General features: G+C 40.6%; 1 pseudogene across 1 annotated transcript; it reads left to right on the top strand.

Moving 5' to 3' along the window:
- Nucleotides 1-85: 85 nt before the first annotated feature.
- LOC309828225 (small ribosomal subunit protein uS3-like) lies at nucleotides 86-15,679 on the top strand (annotated as a pseudogene). The gene is made up of 2 exons: nucleotides 86-118; nucleotides 14,923-15,679. The product of its transcript is annotated as a small ribosomal subunit protein uS3-like (transcript).
- The last annotated feature ends 1,096 nt before the right edge of the window (nucleotides 15,680-16,775 follow it).

Genomic DNA, 16,775 nt, shown 5'->3' with positions numbered 1-16,775 from the left:
TCGAAGGCGCGGCCGCCCTTCGGTCCAGCCCGGGACGCCAGCACTTCCAGGCGGCTTCTCTGGTCCAAGGAAACGTAAACCAAAGATGGTTGGGCTTAAACAGACTACCTCGGGCCGGGTACGGGGCATCTATCTTAGGGAGGTCCCACAAGACAGCGAGTGTTTTTTGCTCAGGAGAAAGTTAAACCATGTTTTTTTCGGTATGGGAAAATCGTTGTGCCCCTTACCCCAAATCTTCGCGCAGTATAAATAAGGTGCTCCCTCTACCCAGACTTTCGCCACTGTCCCCTCACCCCACCCCCACTCGGGCACCGGGTGTGGACAGGGCGGGGGAAGGCTATATGGGAGCTTAAAGCATGAGGTCATGGACGGAGGAGGCTGCTGCCAAAAGCGGCCGAGGTTTTTGTGTATTTTGAGGGGTAACGGTTCTCCATCTTAAGCAGTGTTAAGTTCTCCCGCAATACCCTACGAATTCTGGGGCACCTGGACCAGAGAGCCCCCGAAAGAAGGGGTGGCTCTGCGCTGTTTGGCTCTTTGAGCTTTTGGCCGGTGCCCTGCCCTTTATGGGGCCCTTCCACATAAGCAAAGAAAGTCGAGGGACAGCGCACAGTGTCGTGGGGTTTGAGAAAGACTCAGATGCTCGGCTCCGCCCCCCAGCGCCACTTTCCTCAGCCCTCGGTCATTTTCCAACCCGATTGCTTTCTACGATAGCCTCCTGCCCCTCTCCGACCCATTCTTCCCAAGTGGCTAGAAGAGTCTTTCTAAAACTCCGGTCTACCCTCCTTCAAACCCCTCCCAATTGCTCTTAGAATAAAGCTTTGAAGCCCCCGCGCGATTTCGCCCCTACAGACCTCTCCACTCTCACAGCTCCTCCTCCCATACTGTAAGCCGGGTTGTGCTTTGTTCTGTTGTCTGGGCCTGGGGTAACCCTTCCTCCTCCACCTCTTCTTACTAACTCCTGCTAGACCTTCAGGACTTGACTCAACTCTCACTACCTCCAAGAAGCCTTCCTAAGTATACAATCTCAGCTTTAACTCCCTCAGGGAAAAAAGACCCACCCTCGACCTCCGGGCAGCCGGACTTTGCCCGGAGCTGGCCGCAGTGGCGGCCCTTTTCCAAGCGGAGGAGGCATAGCCAAGCTTGCGCGCCATCACTGACTGGGGGCCCCACCTCCTGGGAGGGAGTCGACTAGGACAAAACCTCCAAACACCCTGCTTCCGCAAGAGACCTAGGAAAAGCAGCGCAGTACCGCCCAGAAACCTCAGCCCCTACACCTCCCACCCCCCAGCACACACCCACACTCGTAATGCAAGGAGAGGTCTTTTCATCTAAAACTCCTCCCTGGGGCAGATAAGAAACCTGAGGCTTGAAGGGAGTAAGTGACTTGACCAGGGTCAATGAGGAAATTGACACCCTGGTCTTTCTTGGTCCTGAACTAGAAGGAAGGATTTGGGACCTAAAGCCTTGCTGCTGCACAGCCAAGGACGCCTGCATCACCTTCAAAGGACCCCTACATGCTTGGCCCACTGCCAACAGAGAGGTAGTAAGCCTAGTGGTTAGTCGTGCAGGCTCTGACCTTAGGCAAGTTACTTCACCTCACTTGGTTCAGTTTCTTTGCCTGTAAAATCAGAATAATGGTACCTGCAGTGTACTGTTATTGTGAGGTTCTAATGAGTTCGTGTATGTAAAGGCCTTAGAACAGAGGCAAGTTCTTGATTATTTGTGAGTGGGGTTATGTGACCCCTCCCTTCCCAAGGACTCTAGAAAATCAGAGCCCCAGAGTCTTTACTTAGCATCAGAAACAACTTAGGGCCTAATAAACTGGGAAAGCACCCATAAATGTACAGACAGTACATACAAAGACCTTAGTTAGCCCATAGATTCAGCCCTTGACAATGCCTATGCTTGAAGACAACTCCAAATCTGGGAGCACTGGTTCTGGACTCTTAGAATGAGTGTCAGAGGGAGGATAGCTAAAGTTAAAATATTACCTTAGATCTTTGAAATCAGAGTCAAGCTGAAATAGTCTCATCCTGGTGCAAAACCTGACTTATGACCGAAGCCCTCCTAGGGCTGCAAAAATTGTAAGGGGATTATTATTATTACTATTATTATTGTCATTAAATCCTAGTTTTCCCATTCTCAGCACTTACCCCATGGTAAAAGAGGGGTTTTCTTTTTAATGCAATTCATTTTATTGGAATTGGTTTAATGCATTTACATGGTTCCAAATTCAAATAAACATTGAGAAGTCTCCCTCCCACCATGTCTGCTCCCCACCGGTTTTCCCTCTATGGAAGGTCAGAAGACATATTCAACTGTTTTCCAGCTGAGGTCTCGGGAAGAACTCCTTGGATGCCTACTTAAATTTTTATGTCCAGGGCTTCCTTCTCCAATCCAGGCAGAATCAACACCCTACTCCCAGCCTCCCCACCCCTTCAGCCTCAATCCTACACAAGTTGTAGTAACAATGATGAGCCACAATTCCTGAGCTACTGACAAAAGCAAACAACCATTTTGTGATTCTTTCTCCTCCTTTATGCTAGGAATAATAGCTAAGGTTTACTGAGTGCTTTCTATGTGCCAGTCACTGTGCTAAGTACTAGACATGCGTTCTCCTATTTAATCAGCCCCAAACCATCATCATTAACCTTATTTTATAGACGCAGACAGAAGTGCAGGATCAGAGAGATTGTGTAACTTGCTCCAATTTGCACCCAGGCCAACTTGAGCCCAAACCCTCTCTCTTAACCACTAGGCCTCTTGCCTCTCTGCAACACAGGGAAAATTCTGGTAGCCTGAAGGGGAAGGAGTAGAATGGAGTCTTTGGACTTAGGCAGGTCTTTATTCAAGTCCTGGGTCTGGCCCCTACCAACAACGAGAACTTGGGGAGGTTTCTTAACCTCTCTGAGCCCTAGTTCACCCACCTGTGTACTGGGACCATACATTCTTCATTGGTCAAATGAAGTGAAAGTCAAATGTGTGTAAATAATGGTTTTTAAAAGGCGTAGTAAACCAAATGCAATGTTTAGATCCTGTGTGGCTCTGATGTGAATAAACCAATTGTTTAAAAGACTTTGAGATAATCAGGGAAATAAAATGTGGACTTGATACAGACGTTAAGAAATGGGACTTCCCTGGTGGCACAGTGGTTAAGAATCCGCCTGTCAATGCAGGGGACACAGGTTAGAACCCTGGTCTGGGAAGATCCCACATGCTGCGGAGCAACTAAGCCCGTGCGCCACAACTACTGAGCCTGTGCTCTGCAGCCCGCGAGGCACAATTACTGAAGCCCGCACACCTAGAGCCTGTGCTCCACAACAAGAGAAGTCTTGTTGCGTAATGAGAGGCCTGCGCACCGCAACAAAAGAGTAGCCCCCGCTTGCCGCAACTAGAGAAAGCCCGTGTGCAGCAACGAAGACCCAATCCAGCCAAAAATAAAATTAATTAGTTAATTTTTTTATTTAAAAAATAAAAGAAATTATTAATTTTGTTACATGTGATAATGGTATTGCGGTTAAATTTCTTCTTGAGTTCTTATCTATTAGAATGCATAATGGGGAGTCTGGGGTGAAAGTATGTTTAGGATTTATTTTCAAATAATCCAGCCCCCTCCCCAAAAAACAAAAGATAAATAAAACAAGATTAGCAAAGTATGGATAATTGGTGGAGCTATCTGTTATACTGTTCACTCTACTTCTGCTGAATGTTTAAAATGATTCAAATAAGTCTGAAATAAATTTAAAAGTAAAGTAATTCTATTTTAAAGCACTGAAATTTAAAATGATAAGGCTTATTCAATTACTATGAAATGTTATCAGTAACTATGAAATTTTTTAAGTAGTTTGTTTTTATTGTAATTAGTCTTCATTTTTTATTTCTTAGTTTACACTTTTTCAGTACTGTTAATTAATGAAAACAAACTATTTTATACATTTAAGTGATAACAAACATATGTGCATAGATAAATGTATGTCTATACACATTTTTAGACAGATACACATGGATATATGTATTTGTATGCACATAAAACTTGCCTGTGATCTAATTTGTGATAAATATTTACTATGAAATTTTTTAAATTGTTGAATTTAAAAAATACAGTACTGGCTTATAGTAGAGATGCAAAAATGGCAATTTTGTTACTGTGAGACATTCAGAGCAACACTTATGTCTGGCAGGTAAATCAGGAAGGGGGCAGAAATGAACACTGCAGAGAGCAAGGTGGACATATCATTGTTAAGGACACCACTCAGAGGACAATGTACAGGAAGGAAAATGGCAGGACTGGGTGATGGAGGAAGAGGCAAATTAAAATTGGGAGCCAATTTTCCCTGAGAATGTGTCTCCACAGAGCTGCTTCAAAATTGCATGGATTAAGAATCTGATGCACTGGGCAAAATTCTCAACTCTGTGCTTACCAGTTCTGTCACCCAGTCCAGAACTGCTCTGAGTTTCTTCATTTGTAGTTTGGCTATAAGACCTGTCAGGCCCCTTCCAGCCATGCGGACTAGAAGTCTAAGCAATGCTGTTGCTTTTACAGGAGAAGGATCATTTCTGAGACCACACTGGTTATTTGCCTAACTCAAGAACAGATCAAAACTGAATGGAGGGCTTCCCTGGTGGCGCAGTGGTTGAGAGTCCGCCTGCCGATGCAGGGGACACGGCTTCATGCCCCAGTCCGGGAAGATACCACATGCCACGGAGCTGCTGGGCCCGTGAGCCATGGCCGCTGAGCCTGCGCGTCCGGAGCCTGTGCTCCGCAACGGGGGAAGCCATAGCAGGGAGAGGCCCGCGTACGGCAAAAAAAAAAAAAAAAAAAAAAAAAAACTGAATGGAAATGGAACTGTAGCCAATTCACAACCAAATGAAATGTTTCAGGCCCAGTGAACATTCTGTGTACTGTTCTAGGAATAATTTTTCTGTACTCTGGATTTAAACAGCTGGAATTATTTTTTTCATATGACCCCCTTTTGAAATGCAAGTTTGTCCTCCTTGAGAGAAAATTTGCATTTCAGAGAAAAGATGAGACAGTATATTTGGTAACTCTTCAAAGAAGTGAACCCTTCCGTATAGTACTTTACATTAAAGGTGACTCTTCAGGAGCGCTTCTTAAAAACAGGGAAAACTGGAGGCATGGAGAAATGGGGGAGAAAAGGCATGGAAAGAAAATCCCAACTTTGCTTCCTGCTCTATCCAAGGCTCTGAGAGGCAACGTGACCAAATCAAGGGACTGTGAGGGTAGAAAAAGTCAGTGGGTGCTTTAGAAATGAGTGATGGATGTCACTAATGCAGTTGTTGAAGAAAGCTCAGTGGTCAAGCACCAATAAGTCTGTGGCAAGTGCAAGCAGTGAAACACTATAGTTGTAGAGTATTTCTCAAACTGATGTTTCTTTGCCATCCCTGAATTTGTAACAACCAAAGCAATGAAAGCAAAAAGTCCTGGCACACAAGAGCTTATGGGACTCCCATTTTGAAACCAATAAGATAGCATAATTTGTTGACTGTCACCTCAACCCCCAAGTCTGTTAAGGACGGTGTTGAGAGAGCAGGCCTTACTCAAGACAGGAGGCCTAACTGGTGTTTGTTTAGTAATACTAAGAGATCACTATCTCAGGCAAGTTTCTAGCCAGAGAGAGAAAGGCTATGAGAAAGCTCTTGGTTTAAGTCTTATTTGGAAGAGAGGGAAAACAAACAAGCAAACTAGGATAGTAGATTCTGTATCCAGTACAAAAATCAAAAAGCAACTCAGTGGTTGAAATCACTGCTAAAACTTCCTGCACCCGCCCAGAAGGCATGCTTGGGAGTCACACATTTCAACTACGGTACCAGCGCATGGTGGGTAGTGCTCAAGGGCTGCGGTGGCCCCCGCTGGTTCCCAAATAAGTGGCTTTGTTCCATGTAAGGGTGAGGAAGACAGAGAATAAGTGAATTTCCTACTGCAGATGCAAATCTATTAAAAAGTTTTAAATTGCAGAGTGTTTAAATCTAAGTATAGATAACAGCTACTTTTCCAGAACCCCTAATGGAGTCACTTTTTTTTTTTTTTAAATGGGAAGGAGAACCATTAAGACCTTGTATTAGAAAAGATCCTGGCAGGAAATGGGTGGCACACTCAACAGGTAACTGAGGAGCATTTATGGTAAGTACTGTTTACAATAGTGTGCAGTCAGGGCAGACTTCGTGAATGTGCAGCTTGTGTGGTCACACAGGACCCTGCACTTAGAAGGTCCTGCACTGCTTAATGCCTTGCGGTCGCCATCTTGAAATCCATTGTGGTTTTTGAATAAAAAGTTCTGCATTTTCATTTTGCACTGGACCCCACAAACTATGTAGTTAGTCCTTTGTGCAGGGCTAAGGGAAACCAGCAAGGGATGGTATAGGACCAAAGAACTAAAAACAGTGTGGAACCTTTACCACCCATAAGTCAGAAAGGGCAAGAAAGAGAAATACCTGGAATGGAGGAAACGCTGTCTCTGAAGTTATGGCTGTGACTGTAGCTGTAGGAGAGGGTCACACAACACAAGTGACGGCCTTCTGTAAGAACACAACACAGAACACAGCCATAGTCAACCCACAGCCTGCAGAGAGCACAGGCAGGTGAATAGCTACCCCAGCTTCTCTCTGCCCCTGCCCTCTGACCTCCTATATGTGCCTCCCATTGGCTGAACCCTACAGGAAGCCAGGGGCTCTGGGAGCCTGTTGATGAAATCAGTGGAGGGCAGCCTGCCAGGGCATAGGGTACAGTGGAAAAAGGTAAAAGTGAATCTGGAAAGGGCAGAGAATAGCCAGCTCAGGACTTTTACCTGAAATTTTCAGGATCATGGTTAAGAGTAAATAACATGAAAATGGAAAATTCAACCAATGAATTTCAGTAAAGGACTCTGTATTGATTATTAAAGGGTAATCATTTGGTATGCATCACGTACAAGGTTTTACATACTTTCAAAGGAAAAACAAGATGATCCAAGAATTTTCAAGAAAATTAGATGTTTGAAAGAGCCATCATTAAGTGAAGAGAGAAGCCTGGGATTTCAAAATTTTTAGAAACATTCCAGGCCCCAAAGTCAAATTTTGTAGGTAACACCCCACTCCCCTTCACCCTTAGGCCAACATCACAACAAAAAAGTACCTTTGACAGGCACAGCATCCCAAGAATTGCAAGGACCACTAGGGCAACAGCAGCTAAATAGAATGTATTCCAACCAAGGATTTGGCTATAATTAAATATTTGTAGATACCTTTCACACATGAGGAGCATTGAAAAGCTTGTACAGAGGGAGTTCATTATGCTGCTTTGTAACTTTCTTTTCTGACTACTCAATTCCTCTGAACATTTTAATACTATTCAGATCACCTTCCAAAAAGTACGTATCACTTATTAATTCACATGCCACTCAGAGTTCTTAACTATGTAGATACGGGCTAAACTATATTTATCCTTTATAATTTCCTTGAAAAATAAAGATTTTTGCTGCAAATGTGAATAAGATTGCAGGACACATTTCATCTTTTTTAAAAAGTTGAGATAAAAGTCACAGAACACAAAATTAATCATTTTAAAGTGCATAATTCAGTATGCACTGAATTGTGTAATTCACAATTCACAATGTTGTATAGTCATCACGTCTATCTAGTTCCAAAACATTTTTATCACCCCAAAGGGAAGCACCATACCCATTAAGCAGTCATTCCCCATTCTTCCCTCCCCCTAGCACCTCACAACCACTTATCTGCCTTCTGTTTTTAGGTTTACCTATTCTGAATATTTCATATAAATAGAATCATAAAATACATGACCTTTTCTGCTTTCACTTAGCATAATGTTTTCAAGGTTCATTCATGCTGTAGCATGTGTCAGTACTTCATTCTTTTTTATGGCTGGATAATATCCCCTTGTGTGGACATACATTTTTTAAATCAATTCATCAGTTGATGGGCATATGGGTTGCTTCCAGCTTTTGACAATTATAAATAATGCTGCTATGAACATGAGTGTACAGGTACTTATTTGAACACCTATTTTCAGTTCTTTTGGTATACACATAGGAGTGGAATTGCTGGGTCATATGGTAATTCTATGTTTAACTTTTTGAGGAGCTGCCAAATTGTTTACACAGCCTTTTTAAGGGAACTCTGAAATCCTTTTAGAAGCACCCATTTTACAACCACTAGATATCATACCTAGAGTAACTAAGCCCATTCTTGCCTATAAAATAAAACACATTCCAAAAATTTTTCTGTGTGGGAGATACTCTAGTTAGCAATTGACTTGAGTTCTTATAATTTATTTAGGTTATTGGTTTATAAAGTAATACATGCTCATTGGAGAAATTTTTAAAACAACACTAAGTCAAAAAGAAAATACAGATCACTTGTAACCCACTGTGAACTCTTACACACACACACTTTTTTTTTTTTACAAAAATAGCTTATCAGAGCGCTTATCAATAAATCCAGCCTGAAATAGAAAATGAAATTAAGTCAAAGAAGAAAAACAACACAGTAAACCTGTGAATGGTAACAATTTCACATCAGAAAGCACACTTACCTAGTTTTTTCAGTTCAGCCTGTTGCTGTAATAACCTGAAGCATGATTGTATGGTTGTGTAGGATAATTACCTAGTAAATCAACTCTGACTTTGAGTTACTGAGCCTGCATATAGAAGGTGTGGTTTTGGTTTGTTTATTCTTGTTGTTTTTTTTAATCTATTTATTTGACTTAATAGTATTTGTTTTCTCCCTTGGAATTGAGTTGAGGAACACAGAATTTTGACAAACTGTCTCTTTCAGATGGATTCAGAGGTCCTACCTAGATATAGGCTCTCTTTTCTTTTCTTTACGTAAATTTATTTATTTTATTCATTCATTCTTGGCTGTGTTGGGTCCTCATTGCTGCACACAGTAGGCTTTCTTTTCTTAAATCAACATATAGTAAGTAAAATTGACGTTTGTGTGTGTACAGTCCTATGTGTAAACATCATCACAATCAAGATGCAGATGGTTCTATCACCTTCACCCTAAAAAATCCCTTTAGAGTTCCGCTCTCCCCCCATTGTAACCCCTGGAAATCACTGGTCTGTTCTCCATTACTCCTTCACTTGGCCTTCTTCCTAAATGTCATAGAAATGGAATCATAAAATATACAGTCTTTTGAGACTGGCTTCTTTGACTCCACATAATGTCTTTGAGACTCATTCATGTTGCTACATGTAATGATAGTATTTCATTCCTTTTTATTGCTCAATAATGTTCATACTCTACTAGCAGTAATATTTATTGCTAAATAGTATCTTTTCTTTTTTTTGCAGTATGCGGGCCTCTCACTGTTGTGGCCTCTCCCAATGCGGAGCACAGGCTCCGGACGCGCAGGCTCAGCGGCCATGGCTCACGGGCCCAGCTGCTCCGCAGCATGTGGGATCTTCCTGGACCGGGGCACGAACCCGTGTCCCCTGCATCGGCAGGCACTCTCAACCACTGCGCCACTAGTGAAGCCCCTCTAAATAGTATCTTAATGCTAAAGAGTATGAATGTACTCAGTTTATCTGTTCACCCATTGAAGGATCTTGGGGTGGTCTCCACTGTTAGGTGATGATTAGAATAAAGCAGATATAAACATTCATGTGCAGGTTTTAGAGCGAACATAAAATTCATTTCTCTAAGGTAAATACTTAGGAGCGGGATCATACCATATCATATGGTAAGTATGTGTTTAACTTTATAAGAAACAGGCAAATTGTTTACCTGACTACCATTTTATATTCCAAGCAACAAATGAGAGTTCCAGTTGCTTCACAACCTCGCCATCAGTAGATGCTGTCAGGCTTTTGTTGCTATTGATTTTATTTTCATCCTAATAGCTATGTAGTAGTATCTCATCGTGATTTTAATTTGCATTTTCCTAATAGCTGATTGTATTGACCATCTTTTCACGTGCTATTTTCTCTTTGGTGAACGTACATAGACGTTTAAGTCTTTTGCCCCTCGCCTTTTTTTTTTCCATCTAGCAAACTACATATTTCACCTATTTATTTTACTTATTGTTTGTCTCTCCTATTAAAATGTAAATTCCATGAGGGCGGGGGTTTTAGTCTGTGTTGTTTTTGCTCTAAGGGCTATAACTGAAAATGCATGTAATTTATCTATCAACTATAACAGTGCTTCATACATTGTAGGAAAACTACAATAATATTTGTTGAATAAATGAGCATTTATTGCATACTTACTATGTGTCAGGGACCATTCTAAAAGCATCCTAATATTTTCAGATTTTGTTAGTGTTGTTGCTATTTTATTATTTCATCAATAATTTTTATTTATTCTTTACAAGTCTTTAATTGTTCAACAAACACACTGAGTCGTTGCTACCTTCCAATTACTATGCTAGGGCTTAAGAATAAAGTGAAACCTTAGGAGATTTAACCTTAGGAGACAGGTTAATATTGTAAAATAAGAAAGGTGCTGTGATAAAGATATGCACAGGAACCTGGCAAAGCACGGTGGGGGAATACGGAATTCACATTCTTAAGGGTCAAGGAAAGCTTTCTAAAAGAGCTGATCACTTAAATCAAACTGAAGTGAATAAAATGCTTAGTTTATACTTTTCCTATAATATTAAACAGAATTAATTTTAAACCTCGATTACTTTGTTCCCATCTACAGTAATGTAAATTATCCAGAAAGCACTATATTTTAAAATGGCATTGAAAACAAACAAACAAAAGGCATTGGTCTTTGTTTCGTATCAGGATAGGTACCTTTGTTTTAAGGATTATAACAATTAAACTATAACAAGATGTTCTCATTTTTTATTGGGTTGTTTGTTTTCCTACTATTGAGTTTTAAGAGTTTTTCTAGATACAAGTCCTTTGTTGATATGTGACTTGAAAATATTTTTCCCCAGTCTATAGCTTTTCTTTCTCTTAGTGTCTTTCACAAAGCAAAAGGTTTTCATTTTAATAAAGTCCGATTTGTCAATTTTTTTCTTTTATGAGTTGTGCTTTTAATATCAAGTCTAAGAAAACTCCCTGATCCCAAGTCATAAACATTTCTACTATTTCTTCTTCTAAAAGTTGTATAGTTTTACATTTTACATCTATGATCTATTTTTGAGTTAATTTTTGTATAAAATGTGAGACTGAGGTCAAGTTTTTTTTGTCTTTAGCTTTTCGTGGCATACTTTTGCATATGGATGTTCAGTTATTCCAACATCACATATTGAAAAGGCTATCCTTTTTCCATTTAATTGCTTTTTTACTTTTGTTAACAACTGACATTTTGTGACTCCATTGCTTGATATATTCTGATCCATTGGTCTATGTCTCTATCCCTCCACCAGTACCACAGTGTCTTAATTATTGTTCCTTTACAGTAAGTTTTAAAATCAGGTAGACTGATTTCTCCCACTTTATCCTTCTTTTTCAAAATTGTTATGGCTACTCTGGTCCCTTCAACTTTCCAAATAAATTTTAGAATCAGCTTGTCTATATCTGCAGAAATCTTATTGGACTTTTGATTGGAATTGTATTAAATCTATAGATTTCTTCAGAGAAAATTGACACGTTCAACTAAATTGGATCTTCCAACCCATGAATCCAGTATGTCTCTCCATTTATTTATGTCCTTTGATTTCTCTCCTCGGTGTTTATAGTTGTCAGCATACAGATCCTGCACAAGTTTTGTTCAATTTATACCTAAGTATTTCTCTTTTAAAGATTTTAAATGAAATATATATTTTAATTTTGATTTCCAAATTGTTCAAGCATGTAGAAATATAATCTTCTTTGTGAGTTAGCCTTATCTCTCGCAGTTGTGCTAAACTCATTTATTAACTTAAGACTTTTTTGGTAAATTCCTTGGGATTTTCTATGTAGAAAATTATGTCACCTGCAGATAGGTACAGTATTCTTTCTTTCTAATCTGTATGCCTTTACTTTCTTTCTCTGCCTTACTGCACTGATTAGGACTTCCTGTACTATACTGAATAGGAGTGTTGATAGAGGACATCTTTGCTTTGTTCCTGACCTTAGGAGAAAGCATTCAGTGTTTCACCATTAAACATTACATTAACTGTAGGTATTTTGTAGATGGGCTTTATCAAATTAAGGACATTTCCTTCTATTTCTATATTGCTGAGCGTTTTTATCATGAATCGATGCTGGATGTTTTCAAATGCTTTTTCTGCATTGTTTGATATGCTCATGTCATTTCTCTTTTTCAGTTTTTTAATATGGTGAAGTACATTGATTGATTTTTGAATTTGGAGCCAGTCATGCATTTCTAGGATAAACCCCACTTGGTCACGGAGTAGTATTCTATTTATATATTGCTGGATTTGATTTCCTAGTATTTTTTTTTTGAAGATTTTTGTGTACTGTTCATGAGGGACAGTGGTCTATAGTTTTCTCTTCTTGTACTGTTTTTGCCTAGTTTTTTGGTATCAAGGCAATTCTAGCCTCATAAAATGAGTTGGGAAGTGTTCTCTTCCCTTCTATTCTCTGGAAGAGATTGTGTAAAATTGGTGCTATTTGTTCTTTAAAAGTTTGGTAGGGCTTCCCTGGTGGCGCAGTGGTTGAGAGTCCGCCTGCCGATGCAGGGGAGACAGGTTCGTACCCCGGTCCGGGAAGATCCCACATGCCGCGGAACGGCTGGGTCCGTGAGCCATGGCCGCTGAGCCTGCGCGTCCGGAGCCTGTGCTCCGCAACGGGAGAGGCCACAGCAGTGAGAGGCCCGCATACCAGAAAAAAAAAAAAAAAGTTTGGTAGAATTTACCAGTGAAACCGTTTGGGCCTGGAGGGTTGTTTTTTTTTTTTTTTTTTAAGGTTTTTACCTATGGATTCCATTTCTTTAATATATATGTTGCCTATTTCTTCTTTGTGTGAGTTTTGGAAGTTTGTGGCTTTTAAGGAATTGGTCCATTTCATCTAAGTTATTGAATTTATGTGCATAGAGCTGTTCAGAGCACTGCCTTTTAATATCTGTGGGGTCTTTAATGACATTGGTAATCTGTGTCTCTTCTATTTTTTTAAATTTTTAGTATGGCTAAAGTTTATCGATCTCATTGACGTTTTCAGAGAATCAGCTTTTGATTTTATTGATTTTCTTTATTGTTTTTCAGTTTTCAAGGTCATTTTTTCTGCTCTTTATTATTTCCTTCTTTCTGCTTGCATTTGGTTTGTTTTGATTTCCTTGGTTTCTTAAGATGGACGCTTAGTTGTTGATTTGAGACCTTTCTTCTTCTCTAAGGTAAGCTATTTTATAATGCTATAAATTTTGCTTTAAGAACTGCTTTAATTCACCCCACAAATTTTTATGTGTCCTGCTTCATTTTTGTCCAGGCAAAAATATTTTCTAAGATACATGTATCCCAATGTTCATTGCAGCACTATTTACAATAGCCAAGACGTGGAAGCAACCTAGATGTCTGTCAATAGATGAATGGATAAAGAAGATGTGGTACATATATACAATGGAGTATTACTCAGCCATAAAAAAGAATGAAATAATGCCATTTGTAGCAACATGGATGACCTAGAGAGTATCGTACTAAGTAAGCCAGACAACAACATATATCATATGATACCACTTATATGTGGAATCTAAAAAATAAAAATGATAGAAATGAACTTATTTACAAAACAGAAAGAGATTCACAGACATAGAAAAAAAACTTATGGAAAGTGGGGGGAGGGATAAATTAGGAGGTTGGGAGTAACATATATACATTACTATGGATAAAATATATAACCAACAAGGACTTACTCTATAGCACAGGGAACTATACTCAATATCTTGTAGTAACCTATAAGGGAAGAGAATCTGAAAAAGACTATAGCCCCTAGTCCCCTGAGTCTCTTTCCACTAGACCCCCTTTACTTTAGCTTCTCCTCCAGGAAACCCCAAACCTTCCTTTAATTTAGCTACTAGAGAGTTAATGTCTGACACCACAAGGAGTTTACTGGACTTAGCTCCAGTGCTGTGATTGAAACTATTCTGATTGGTCAAGGCCAGTGCCTACCGGTCATTAAATATTTGGAATATCACCTCTGCCGGTACCTTATGTTTGTACAGCATTTTATAGTTTACAAAAGGTATTTACATATATTATCTTAGTTAAGCTTCATGCCGGCTCCGTGACATCAGTACGAATTGTTATTGCCATCATAAAATATTTTAATTATAAAATTAACACATTAAAAAATAATAATAATAAATAAATAAAATTAACACATATTAGTGTGGAAAATGAATTATTATTGGGGACTCTCTGCTCAGAAAAATTATCACTTACCCAAGATCATATGGTTATAGGAGTTTGGGTCTAAACTCCTAACAGCTTCAAGAATTGTCATATCTTAAGTGCTCGGTTTAGGGAAGGAAGATTTCACTCTGCACTGGATAGATCTGGGAAGGCAATTCCAGGAGGGAGGCACTGAGCTTGTATTGAGGAACCAGTGGGATCTGGTTGACAGAGAGGCAGAGCAAGGATATTCTACTCAGGAACAGTGTGAAATGTGGCCCACATGTAGTAAAAGATCCTATTTCCATGATCATTTCAAGACACCTTCTCTGGAGGTGTTGGAACTGAAATTCTCCAATGTTGAGTCTCAAAGAGCACCTGAGGCAAAGCTCTCCTCTCCTACCTTGCTTGTTCAATTCTGGAGCCGATGGAGGAGACAGGGAATGGGCATTCTGAAGCTGCTGAAGCTGAACTGTATTTATTGGGTCATTTTTCTCCTTCACACTTGGGTCCCTCCAGATAGAGCAATTGATGAAAAAGAAAGTGAGGAAGTCTGAAGTATTATTCACAGCCCCTCAGCTGCTGTTACCAAGTCCACACAAAGGCTTATCCAAGGAGAGAATGGTGCTCTAGGCCACCATAGTCCTAAAGTTCTTTGGGTGTTTGTGTTCTGTCTGCAATAGCAGTGGGAACCATTTGCTCACATCACACTCCTTAGGTCATTTAACAGCAGCACTGGGCCATTCCTTAAGGTACTGCCAGGTGGCAAGATGGCAGTGTCAATTTCCAAGATGTCGCTGATGGCATCCTCAAGGTTGAACTGAACAAGTGTCTCACTCGGGCGCTGGCCAAAGATGACTACTCTGGAGTTGAAGTCCGATTTACACCAACCAGGACGGAAATCATTATCTTGGCCTCCAGGACGCACAATATTCTTGGTGAGAAGGGCTGGCGGATCCAGGAATTGACTGCTGTGCTTCAGAAGAGATTTGGCTTCCCTGAGGGCAGTGTAGAGCTTTAGGAGGAAAAGGAATATACGAGAGCTCTGTGCACATCACCCAGGCGGGATCTGCAGTACACACTTCTAGGAGGGCTTGCTGTGGTGTGCTGAAGGTCATCATGGAGAGTGGAGACAAGGGCTGCTAGGTCGTAATGCCTGGGCAACTTCAAGGACAGAGGGTTAAATCCGTGAAGTTGTGGATGGCCTGATGACCCACAGTGAGGACCTTGTTAGCTTCTACAGACACCACCGGGTGCCATGTGCTGCTCAGACAGGGTGTGCTGGGCATCAAAGTGAAGATCATGCTGCCTTGGGACCCAAGTGGAAAGATGGGCCCTTAAGAAGCCCCTGCCTGACCACTGAGCATGGTGGAACCCATAGATGAGACACTGCCCCCTGTCACCTTCCCCATCCCTGAGCAGAAGGGAGGGAAGCCATAGACGCCTGCCATGCCAGCAAGTACCCACTGCATAACACAGTCTCCTTGGCAGCAGGATTTGGAGTCTGATGTTGCTCTATAAAGACCTTTAATAAAATCTTTTTTTTAAAAAAGTAGGGTTGCATCCAGGTTTCATGGAGCCTGAATCTTATACAATCTGGGCCCTCTTTTTTTTTTTTAATTTATTTATATTTTTGGCTGCACTGTGTCTTTGTTGCTGTTCGCAGGCTTTCTCTAGTTGCAGCGAGCGGGGGCTACTCTTCGTTGTGTTGTGCGGGCTTCTCATTGTAGTGGCTTCTCTTGTTGCAGAGCACAGGTTCTAGGTGCACGGGCTTCAGTAGTTGTGGCACACCACACGGGCTTAGTTGCTCCGCAGCATGTGGGATCTTCCCTGACGAGAATCAAACCCGTGTCCCCTGCATTGGCAGGTGGATTCTTAACCACTGCACCACCAGGGAAGTCTGGGGCCTCTTTTTTTAAAAAAGAAAACACAATTACAAACAGAAAATCAGCTATAGAACTTTGGAAAGAACTTGTAAGTGAGGGTCCAGAAGCTTTAAGTTCATTAGCAACCCCGTTGCTTAACATGAATAACAGATCTGAGAAAAAGAAGGGAAATGATTCAATTAAATAGCATAGGATTATTGTTCTCTGTATATTCACTTCTGCTTAACTGTAATTTTTAAAATCTGCTAAAAGAAAGGGAAACTATCCAACTAATGGCATGGGAGTATTTTTTTTTTTTGATGGTACCTGTGCTCCCAGGCTTTTTTTTCTCTCTCTCTCTCCAGTACTTTTAAAAAGTTTTGTCGAGATATAATTGACACACAAAAACTGCTCATATTTGAAGTATACAGTCTAAGTTTTGAAATATGTAGACCCCTGCGAAAGAATCACCATAATCAAGATAATGAATATATTCATCAGTCTCAAAAGTTTCCTCATGCACCTTTGTAATTCTTCCGTCCAGCCCCTGCTTATACCTCCGCCCCCATTTTTTCATATATTTTAATCTGCTTTTCTAGTTGTTTAAGGCAAAAGGATAAATTTGGACCCTGTTGTTTCATCTTGTCCAGAAGTAGATGCCTCCAGGCTTT

This window comes from Grampus griseus (assembly GCF_964374135.1).
Source record: "Grampus griseus genome assembly, chromosome: 10".
Classification (NCBI taxonomy): Eukaryota; Metazoa; Chordata; class Mammalia; order Artiodactyla; family Delphinidae; genus Grampus; species Grampus griseus.
The sequence above is the reverse complement of the archived record's forward strand: the minus strand, read 5'-3'. Positions and strand labels throughout refer to the sequence as shown.